The sequence below is a fragment of the Phyllobates terribilis genome, unplaced genomic scaffold (assembly GCF_046119375.1).
Source record: "Phyllobates terribilis strain yellow unplaced genomic scaffold, ASM4611937v1 Scaffold_204__1_contigs__length_3514536, whole genome shotgun sequence".
Taxonomy (NCBI): Eukaryota; Metazoa; Chordata; class Amphibia; order Anura; family Dendrobatidae; genus Phyllobates; species Phyllobates terribilis.
In genome coordinates this window covers 679,602-689,726 of record NW_027362964.1, presented here as the reverse complement: position 1 = coordinate 689,726, position 10,125 = coordinate 679,602, and the positions used below count along the sequence as shown (strand labels likewise).

Below are 10,125 nucleotides of genomic sequence, written 5' to 3'. Positions count from 1 at the left end.
CCGCACATGATATGTTCATTGTGCCTTTTGTTACCTTCTATTTTTACCCATTTTATTTTGATTACAAGTCATTTGATAACATAACTCAGCAGATGCATTATTTTGAGTCTTTATAGTTATCATGTCTTCAGTAAGGAAGTCCTCTCCAGTACAGTTTATACAAGCGTAATACAGGTTATATGTATCATTTTGGATCACATCTCCTTCAATCTCCTCATCTTGGACAAACCCCCCTATTGAGTTTGTCCACAGTTGTAAGGGAGTTGGCATAGCTACCATACAATTCTCTAGTATATTGGTAGCGGTAGCAGTTTTTGTCATACAAAAATGGCTCATGTTCATCAATTGTGCCAAATAACTCCATAGGTTCTGTTTAATTTTACACAATGCCACATTTTCTTTGACTGGCACTTCTTCTCTTTGTTGATACTACGGTTGGGTAGAGACAGAGACCGAAAGGACCATGCCTGTAACACCGATCAGCCACCATCTCCATATTTGAATTGGACACTAAAAAGAAAGAGCAGATTTATTATTCTCTGAGATAACACCTGTCTGCTGGAATATGTTCCCATTTTTCCTGTCCTGGCTTCATCACTATTAACACATTACCTGCCCCTCTAGCAATCACCTCTGCAGGCTCTGGGGGACCTTTATCCCCAGCTTGTTTTACCCATGTTTTTGCACCATCATTTAAAGAATGACTGGAACCAAAATCTTTATCTCCTCTGACAGTTATTACTGTGGGGGCTGTTCCCTTGATCACCTTCATTTTCTGGATGGATAAAATCAACAATTGAGCTACCCTGTCTCCTTTTTGAATCAACCAGTCACTATCCCCACTATTCAGCAGGAGTACCTTAATTTCACTTTGATAGTCCTGATCTATCACTCCTCCCATCACCTGAATTCCCTTTAAGGCTAAATCTGACCTTGGAGCTATAAGACCAAAATGTTCAGGAGGCATTTGTAATCCTATAGCAGTTCTGATTGCCTTTATAACTCCTGTTCCAATCTGATTTCCTCATGGGATTGTAGATCTAATCCTGCAGCTTGTGGAGTAGCCCTATAGGGTCCTAGTGCTCCCGTCTCCAATTCCCAATAGAGAACCGTCTGTTCTGTGGTAGAAGCTTTTAAGGGCATTATCTGTAAATTGGGGGTAATCATCCTCATTGATGGTGTTTCCTGTTCTCCAATTGGCCTGTTAAGAATGTTAAGGGCTTCATTTAAATGTTTTCTCCACCCTTTGTAAGTTCCATCTCCCAATTTCTTTAATTGTTCTTTGAATAACCCATTCATCTGCTCTACCAATCCTGCGGCTTGGGGATAATATGGGATATGAAAGATTCACTCAATGTTATGTTCTGAGCAAAATTCTGCAACCTTCTTGTTCCTGAAGTGACTACCATTGTCACTCTGAATTTGTTATGGAATTCCGTAGTATAATACTATGGTTTCCATTGTTTTGATCGTACTGTTGGCATTGGCCGCTTTACACGGACAAGCCATCATGTACCCTGAGTATGTATCCACAGCCGTGCATACATACACACATCCTCCATCTTGTGGAAGGGGACCAATATAATCCACCTGCCAAATTTGTCCAGGCAATTTGCCTCGGGCTATATGGCCCCTAACCACATGGGGAATAGGTCTCTGTTGTGAATGTTGACACACTGGCCATTTCATAATTGTTTCCTTAATTACATGTAACCTGAGGGGCACTCCTCTGGTTTGTGCCCATTCATAAGTAGCTTTTTCTACAAGATGCCCACATTTCTGATGTGCCCATTGAGCCAATCCAAGTTGCTTTTCAGCTGAGTCAGGCTCCTCACTGGCATCAGCAACTGATATTTTGGAATGTTCATCCGCTATTGAATTGAAGAGTCTTTCTAGGTTATCTGAAGCACAATGGACGTCAACGTGAAATACAGTCACTTTAATTCTTTGCACAATTGCCCAAACATCTTGCCACAGTTCTTTCCCCCACACATCTTTGCTGTATATTTTCCAGCATATGGAGTGGGACAGACTTAGGTCTATATCATCAAAAGGAGTATTTGGCTCTGATCTGATGAGTGTTTATAAATGATGATGGAATAGCAACCTCTATAGGTCATGGGGAATACTAGATGAATCTCTAAATAAAAGCTACAGCAAGAGAGACACTAGAAGAAGATTTATTTGTTGATTTCTCAGTGGAGTAAACAGAAACTGTTATCTGTAATGTGTTATACATAACCATATATTGGCTTGTTAACTTGTGTTGCCCCTGAAGAGCCGCTACGACAGTTTGTGGTGAAACGCGTCGGGCATTAAGCATTTTTCGGGCATTAAGCATTTTTCATCTGAAAGGATGGTTATAGTTGAAATTGGGTACTAGGCATCTTCCTTTGAGTGGATGGTTATAGATATGTCATACTGAAATCATCTAACCAATATACTACTTGTTTAGGTATACCTAGGAGAGTATAGGCTGACCTCGGACAATATAACTACTAACAGTAGATGGGAAGCTGAACCATGATTATAATCTAGGTTATTGGTTGGGGTTTTTTTCTGTTTGATTGGTAATTAGTATACAATGTTTAGTCTGTTAGCCTGTGAGTCAGGGTTGTTTTGTTTTTTTGCACAATTGTTTGGTATGTTTTTAACTTTATACCTTAATAAATATATAATTTTAAAATGTCTTCCCTTTAGTTTATATACTGTGATTGGTTAAGATTAATAACATTTATTGTTGTGAGCCCCTATTCTTATTTTGCCAATTAATGACCAAATTTACATGAGGGCGTCTATCTATGTGGAGGGCTCGGCCAAGAAGTCAATCACTTGTGTCTCCCTCTGACTGGGAAACCTCTCTGGGAGAAAAAGTCAACTCCTGTCGCTGTGTTTTGACCTCCTGCAACAGCAATTTTACTTCAGCGTAAAGATCCTCAAACCCCGGCGCTGTGGGTTTCACTGGGGACGAAGTGGGAGTGGGCCCTCCCGCTCTCTCCGTGTCAAACTACGCCCACGCTGTGGGGATCCAGAATCTTCCACTGTCACCTTTTTATTTTGTGAACTTCCTGATTTCTTATGAAGCCCTCGCTTTTGGTATAATTTCCACATTTCATCAGTACTAGTGATGGGCGAGCACTAAAATGCTCGAGTCGAGCAAATTGGAATGCTCGACCCGAGCAATGAGCCCAATGTAAGTCTATGAAAAATTCGAACATTTTTCAGGCGGCTCCCCCCGGAGGTCTGCAGAGGCCTAAAAATTGCCCAAATCGATGGGAACAGTGCTCAAATGACATGGGAACAGCATGGGGAAGACCCCTGAAAGCATTTCTGACTCCCAGGTCACTGCTGTGAACAACGTTGTCAGAGGTATTACGCCACTTTTACGAACTCACAATAAAACATACAAAAACGAAACCAAAATGGATTTTCCTGGGAAATATGTTAAGGAACATCCTTTACAGGGTAATGACTTGTATATAAGGCAAAATAAATAACCAAAACCAAAAATACTCCACACCAGCGTTTTTGATGCCTTTTTGCATTCAACCGTGACAAATGCATTCACCGGGAGATGTAATTTTAATATTTTACAACCTTATCTGGCCATGTGGTGTGTGACACATCATCAGACACATCCTGTTTCATTTATGAAGGAGGCACTCTGAAAGTCACAAAGCCTATTTTTATAGGGTTATCAGGCGGCCTTTTCTATTCTTAAAGGGCCAGCAGTCGGCCCTTACCATTCTTAGAGAGCCATCAGCCGGCTGTGCTTTGTTGTTCCCATTACTAAAGAGTGGGTCTCCTATACTATTATTGCGTATGCAGTGAGTGGCAGGGCTGCACAAAATTTGGACGCACCCCAATACCCCTTTGAAAATTTGGACGCACCCCAGTACCCCTTTGAAGAGACTTAGAGGAGGACCTCCTGAAAACAATGTTCCCATTATTAGAAAGTGGGTCTCCCATGCTGTTTGCCTATGCAGTGAATGCAAGGGCTGCCAAACATTGGGAGGCACTCCAATGTCCCTTGGAAGAGACGTGGAGGTTAGAGGGCCTCCTGAAAACAATGTTCCTATTAATAGGAAGTGGGTCTCCCATTGTGTTGGCCTATGCAGTGAATGCAAGGGCGCCAAAAATTTGGAGGCACTCCAATGCACCTTGGAAAAGATGTGGAGGAGGGCCTCATAAAAAAATGTTCCCATTAGAAAGGAGCGGGTCTCCTATACTTGTAATGCCCATGCACTAAGCGTATGGGCTGACAAACATTTACCCCTGGGGGGTATAAATGAACATATTGAAGACCAGAAGCAAATATCCAAAATCAGGAAGCGTATACCCATGTGTGGCTGTGAAAAGATGCATGGGAATACACCTCCCAAAAAAAGACACTGGATTTAAGTTTATGTTACGCTGCTATCATGGTGGTGTTAAGAAGTCTGGCCCAATCCAGCCCTTGTTCATTTTTATAAGAGTCAGCCTGTCAGCTTTTACAGTTGACAGGTGGATGCTCTTATCAGTTGTAATTTCACCAGCGGCACTAAAAACCCTCTCTGATAAAATGCTAGCGGCCAGGCAGGCCAGGACCTCCAAGGCGTAGAGAGTCAGTTCATTCCACGTGTCCAGCTTGGATATCCAATAATTATAAGGCACAGAGGAATCATGGAGGACATTGGTACAGTCGGCAAGGTACTCCCTCAGCATCTTCCCAAACTTTGCACTCCTTGTGAGAGTAACCCGCACCTCAGGGCCTGTGCAATGGGAGGGGCTGAGAAAACTCTCCCAGAACTTTGACAGTGTTCCCCTGCCTCTGCTGGATTGGAGTTGTGTCTCTCTCGGCTGTACTCCTTGGTTGTCCAATGAACTGTGACCTCTGCTGCCAGCGTTTTCAAAAGGGAATTTTTTTAATAGTTACACAACAAGGGCCTTCTGGTACTGCCCCATTTTTGTAGACCTGTCCGCCTCAGGAATAAGAGATATAATGTTTTCCTTGTAGCGTGGGTCTAGAAGTGTCATCAACCAGTAATGACTGTCACCCAAAATTTGGAGAACGCAAGGGTCACGGGAAAGGCAGCGTAACACAAACTCAGCCATGCGTGCCAGACTGCTAACAGGCAAGACTTCCGTGTCCTCACCAAGAGGATGACTGATCATGCTCTCCTCCTCCTCTTCCCTGTCCTCAGGACATCCACGCTGAACTGACGGTATGACAGTTGTGCAGGTAGTACCGTCTATAGCGCAAGAAACTAGCTCCTGTTCTTCCTCCTCCTTCTCTTGCTCATTGTCACCCAATCCCCGTTGGGATGAGATGAGGCTGGACTGTGTGTAATCATCCTGTATGGTTCCTTGCTCCATCTCATTGTGCTCCGCCTGCAATGCATCCTCTTTGCTTCTGAGCAGAGAGCGTTTCAGCAGACAGAGAAGCGGGATGGTGACGCTAATTATGGCGTCATCACCGCTCACCATCTTGGTGGAATCCTCAAAATTTTGGAGGATGGTACAGATGTCTGCTATCCATGTCCACCCCTGAGGTCTTGTGTGGAGTCTGAACTGAATACAGCCTTGTTGATGCTGGTAGTGAACAACTGCCCTCTTCTGCTAACAAATTCTTTCCAACATCTGCAGTGTAGAGTTCCAACGCGTGGAGACATCACACACCAGTCGATGAGCCGGAAGCTGCAAACGCTGCTGAAGCACGGCAAGGGCAGCGGAAGCTGTACCTTACTTTCTAAAATGGGCACACAGGCGGCGTACTTTGATGAGCAGATCCAGCAGCTCTGGGTAGGTTTTGAGAAACCGATGAACCACGAGGTTAAACACATGGGCCAGGCATGGTACATGTGTGAGCTCGCCTCACCTCAGAGCCGCCACCAGGTTCCGGCCATTGTCACACATGACCATGCCTGACTGTAGGTTCAGTAGTGTCAGACACAGATCTGCTTGCTTTTTCAGAGCTGTCCACAACTTTTCAGCATTGTGCGGTTTGCCACCTAAGCATATTAGCTTCAGCACAGCCCGCTTGGCTGAGGCAGTGCTTCCAGCTTGTGACTGATGAAGTTGACGCGCCCCCTGGGCCATATTCTTTAGGGGAATACCCGGAGCCGGATCAGATGGGGGTTGTAGTCTCCGAGTGGCGGTGACCCGGTCCGTGCCCAGGGCGTCAAGCTCAGTGTGTGGCAGTCCTTACTGATGTTACTAAAGTTCTTTATGTCGACTACGCCACCCGTTGTATTGCGGTCACTACGGCCGCCGCTGCAGCAGGGTCCACTGAGGCTGATGGTGTGTGCGCAGCTTAGGTAGTATAACCCCCAACGGGAGGGGTATAGCCTCAGGGGGTCAGGTGCAGAGGATGGTGGTTGTAGAGGTGCAGAGAGGATGGTAATGAGAGACAGAGTCGGGTTCTGCAGTTCAGGGTTTTTACTTACTGCTGTTGTTCCGGTCACTCCGGCCTTGAGTGACCACCCGAGCCGTGCTGCGTCCACCAGGTCCTGGACTCGGCCAACCCCCAAGTAGTTCTGGAGCGTGGTTCTGAGCTCCCTTTCTGTCCTGTCCTCGTCTCTGGCCGTCCCCACCAGGGATCCACCTATGTCCGGCTCCCTCGGGCCTCTTGTTGGTGAACCCTTGTCACTGGGTTCCCTGACCCTACTCGTGGTCTGCCTTCCGGGTGGATTTAGTGGGTGGTCGTGGCAGATGCTGCCCACGACCTCCGGTCTCTGGCTGAGGTGTGCTGTAGCCTCCACCAGCTTGGGATCCGGTACCCTGTTGCCAACTCTTCACCCTCTGGTCTGATTTGGGTTCTCAGAGTTCTTTCTTTCTCCCCCTCTGGGTCCTTCGTTCTCCTCTCTCTCTCTCTGGGCCTGGGGCTGCTCTGCTCTTCTGCTTCTTTCCTCCACAACAGGCTGGCTGGTGACTGTCTGCCTGTCAGACCCTCTACAAATACCCTGTTCTAAGATGGTTCCCACCTTATATACTCCCTCTATGTGTGAGCTCAGGTGACCAGCACCCAATGAGCTCCTAGCACTACCCAGACTGCTCCCCCTATCTGCCCCTACACTACTGGGATATTCCACCCCCCTCCCACTCCAGCCAAGGACAGACTCGATCGTACCTGCACATTTCTAAGTGGGAGTACCGTTGGTCTGCCCTCCGGAAATGGGATGTGTGTAGTGCATGCAGCTAACCGAGCTCAGCTCCACACTCCATCCTTACCCGGGAGTGGAATATCACACCTCTGGGTTGAGGTGCAATACCCCTGTAGCAGCCGAATCCTCAGGGTGCTACATGGTCATTTCGGAGATTGAGGCTGAAAAGGAGGAGAAGGATGAGGTGCAGGAGCTGTAGACTGTGGGGGGCAACCCTGATTGACCTAGGGCCTGCAATCCTCGGCATCGGGAGGATGTGTTCCGTCCCAAGGTCCGACTGGGCTTCCACTATGTTAACCCAGTGTGCCGTCAGCGAGATGTACCGTCCCTAACCACAAACACTTGTACACGTGTCCCTGGTTAGGTGGACTTTCCCTGTAACTGCATTGTTGAGGGCATGGCTAATGTTGTGGGACACGTGGTTGTGTAATGCAGGGACGGCACATCAGGAGAAATAGTGGCGGCTGGGGACCGAGTACCGAGGGATGGTCGCTGCCATCAGGTCGCGGAAAGCTTCCGTCTCCACGAGCCTAGAAGGCAACATTTCGAGCGCAAGCAGTCGCAAAATGTGGAAATTTAGTAGTGTGGCCTATGGGGCGTTGTCTGCGTATTTGCGCTTGCGTTCCAAGGACTGGGGTATGGACAACTGAATGCTGCGCTGGGACAAGGACGTGCTTGCTGATGATGCTATTTGAGATTGTGCAACGACAGGTGCAGGGCAGGAGGCATCTTCGCATGCACTATGGACAGGGGATTGGCTTGCACACAAAACAGCGGAAGAAGCAGTGGTGTCACCTGCAGACACTGTTCCTGGACCCTGGGGTTCGGCCCACAAAGTCGGGTGCTTTGCTGCCATGTGCCTAATCATTCTGGCCTAATGCTGGCCTGGCAGGTGGTGTAAATGGCCTTTTTGGGGTTATCGGCAGAGTCTTTAAAAATCAATTAGACTCGAGAAGACCCAACAGTTGCACTGGCAACGTCCGTCGAGTTGGTGTTACTGGGAACTCTTTCTCGCCTTCTGTTTGCGACCACCACAGTGCATCTTCATGCCTGTTGGGGTGCTCTTCCTTCCTCCCCCTGTGTGCTGCTGTCCTCATTCTGCATGTCCTCCTGCCAGGTTGGGTTAGTTACTATATCATCCACCACCTCGTCTTCCACCTCCGCACAATGGTCCTCCTCCTGACTTTCTGGCAATTGTGTCTCATAGTCCACCTCTCGTGACACTTTCCCACCATCGCCTTCGTATCACCGTGGCTGCTCAAATATTTGGGCATTGCTAAATGCGATCTTCTCTTGCCCCGCTTCAAGTGGACCAGGCAAGAGGCCCGAATCTATAAATGGAAAAGTGAACAGCTCTTCGGAGTGTCCAAGTGTGGGATCAGTTGTCTCTGGGCACTCGGCATGGTGGGAGGAAGGGGAGGATCAGGGTGAGGAATATGCAGTCCAGACTCACGGCTACTGAGACTTGACCTGTGTGGAAGACAGGGTGGTGGTGGTGGTGGCTAAGTGACTGGAAGCATTATCTGCTATCCAACCACTAACCTTTTCACACTGCTCTGTGTTCAATAGTGGTGTTCTATGGTCCCCTATTAATTGGGACAGGAAGGTCGAGCGAGAAGCAGTGGGTGTTTGTTGTGGCACAATTTCAGCTTGCCCACGGCCTCGGCCTCTGCATGCACCATCACCATCACGTCCAGTTCCCCGTCTCTTGCCACGTGCCTTGTGCATTTAAAATGGACGACAATATCTTCCACGCTCACTACAAATGGCTCAAATTGGAGCGCAATTATATGTGATCCGTGTGATGGACAAAGCAGTTTTAAATAGCTGCATTTTTAGCGCTGTAATATGAAAAGGACCTGGCTGTACTCTGCAGTGCCAACAAGCAAATGACGATAAAAAATGGTGTTCTCTGGATTGCTTTAAGTATATAATCAGGATTAAAATAAAAATATATATATTCCTGACCCGATACCTAGGGCTATTTTCTGGAAATATCTGGAAAAGCAGCAGACAGAACTGGAATGGACCCTCTTGCTATGTGCACTGCAGTCTGCTATATACTCTGCCTGCCTGCCTAGCACTGATATCTCTGCAGCTGGATTAGTCCTCAGAAGGACTGTTAGTTGAGATGAATATGTGTCTCTAATATAGTCTGGCATACCTACACTAACTAGAAACAAGCAAATCTCTCCCTAGCTTAGCAGCAGCTCTCCCTACACTGTCTGATTCCGGAGTGACTGTGACGAGCATGGCGGCGCCAGGTCTGATATAGACCTGATGACGCTGTGCGGCCAGCCAATCACTGTAATGCCACAACCAACATGGCTGCGGCATTACAGTGTGTGGCAGACCATCCCTGCATGTTGCTTGGCTCTCTAAAGAGCACCAAACATGCAGGGAGGAGACCCGAGTTCCCGCCAAGCAACCCCCGGAAATACTCGGCGAGCGCCGAGCATCTGCGACGCTCCAGCCCTCCCTGGGATATGGGTTTACTCGGAGCCGGGTCAGTGTAGGGGTAGCGGGGGAGGCAGTCGTGGCCTGGACCGTTCCGTGCCCAGGGCCGTCACATAAAAATATTGGCCTTTCAAGTAAGAGTGATATTTCGACTACGCCACCTGCGGTTTCCGGTGATGGACACCAGCGCTGCTACAGTCCACTGAGGCTGGTGTTACGGGCTGCTAAGATGGGACAGCTCCCCACAGGCGGAGCAGGCCTCAGGGCAGTGTGAGAAGGAATGGTGGGTGCAGTGCCGCGCAGGAAATAACAGGCTGAGGCGGTGTGTGAAGTCATCCAGGGCTTTTACTCACTTTCAGATGAACTTCAGCCGCAAAAGCTTCCCTCTGCTACTCACGGCGTACTGCGACCACCGGGATGGTGGGTCCAGCACTTTCCAGGTAGATCAGGAGCACCTGTCGAGACCCCTCTGGTGTGTGTTCCTCTCCTTGGTAAGTTCTCCCACTAAATCTTCTCCTGACTGTGT

At 47.9% G+C, this 10,125-nt stretch overlaps 1 long non-coding RNA gene across 1 annotated transcript in view; it reads right to left on the bottom strand.

The window, feature by feature from the left end:
* Window positions 1–415: 415 nt before the first annotated feature.
* The window catches only part of LOC141213659 (uncharacterized), a 32,759-nt gene continuing 23,049 nt past the window's right edge, over window positions 416–10,125 (bottom strand). Inside the window, exon 3 of the long non-coding RNA XR_012283077.1 lies at window positions 416–510. This is a non-coding gene — a long non-coding RNA (uncharacterized lncRNA). The remainder of the gene's footprint in view (window positions 511–10,125) is intronic.